The sequence below is a fragment of the Impatiens glandulifera genome, chromosome 1 (assembly GCF_907164915.1).
Source record: "Impatiens glandulifera chromosome 1, dImpGla2.1, whole genome shotgun sequence".
NCBI classification, from domain to species: domain Eukaryota; kingdom Viridiplantae; phylum Streptophyta; class Magnoliopsida; order Ericales; family Balsaminaceae; genus Impatiens; species Impatiens glandulifera.
The window spans coordinates 116,261,018-116,262,080 of NC_061862.1; the positions used below are offsets into that span (position 1 = coordinate 116,261,018).

At 33.6% G+C, this 1,063-nt stretch overlaps 2 non-coding genes across 2 annotated transcripts; both read right to left on the reverse strand.

Annotated features, from left to right (window-relative positions):
- Positions 1 to 434: 434 nt before the first annotated feature.
- TRNAW-CCA lies at positions 435 to 508 on the reverse strand. Its single transcript has one exon. It is a non-coding gene; the product is annotated as a tRNA-Trp (tRNA).
- A 178-nt stretch (positions 509 to 686) lies between these two features.
- Positions 687 to 760, reverse strand: TRNAP-UGG. Its single transcript has one exon. It is a non-coding gene; the product is annotated as a tRNA-Pro (tRNA).
- Between the last annotated feature and the right edge of the window lie 303 nt (positions 761 to 1,063).

Sequence of the window (1,063 nt, forward strand, 5' to 3'; positions counted from 1 at the left end):
CAGCTTTATTTATTGGTCTGAGCAAGATACGACTTATTTGAAATGACCAATTCATAAAAAGAAATTTTATGTGGCATTTAAGGTATTACATAGTTAATTAACCCTTACTTTGTCAATTCTTTATTATTATTATTGAGATTCATGTCAATTCGGATTAATATTTAGGTATAGATATTACCCCTTTTTCTCCTTTCAAACAAATTGAAATGATTGAAGTTTTTCTATTTGGAATCGTGTTAGGTCTAATTCCTATTACTTTGGCTGGATTATTCGTAACTGCATATTTACAATACAGACGTGGTGATCAATTGGACCTTTGATTAATTAACATCTCTTTTTTTGATTGACCTCCTATGGATTAAAGAAAAGAGGAGGTCAAATTCAGATTACTGTTGAAGTCTTTTCAGTATAATTCAATCTAGGAAGATTGGAATCACGCTCTGTAGGATTTGAACCTACGACATCGGGTTTTGGAGACCCACGTTCTACCGAACTGAACTAAGAGCGCTTTTGTAATAGATAGATAAGACGGTAAGTAAAGAAAAGGATTCTTTTTGGAACCCCACTACATCTTGTATGCATATACTATATAATAGTCTTATAAAAATGAAATATTATGTATGTCCAAAATCAATCCATCTCAACGGATCTCCCGTTACTGCTCAAATCAAAGGAGAAGTAATAGGTAGGGATGACAGGATTTGAACCTGTGACATTTTGTACCCAAAACAAACGCGCTACCAAGCTGCGCCACATCCCTTTAATTGGTCTACAGTGTAGTGTCATTGTAGAGAATTCCTCTCTTGTTTTCCACATGCTTAATTTCTTTTTGATATACACAAATTGATAGGATCGGCTTAATATATAGAGACGGGGTCTGGTGATTGATGAAGACTTATGAAAAACGGGTTGAAAGAAATCTTGTTAGGAATTTAATTCACTTTCTATTCTACACAAACCCTTGTAAACACTTGAAACAGAATCAATGCAGAAATGTTTACTTAGGTTTGAAGCTTAAGATCAAGAATGAGAAGATGACAAAAATGAACAACACAATAGTTTG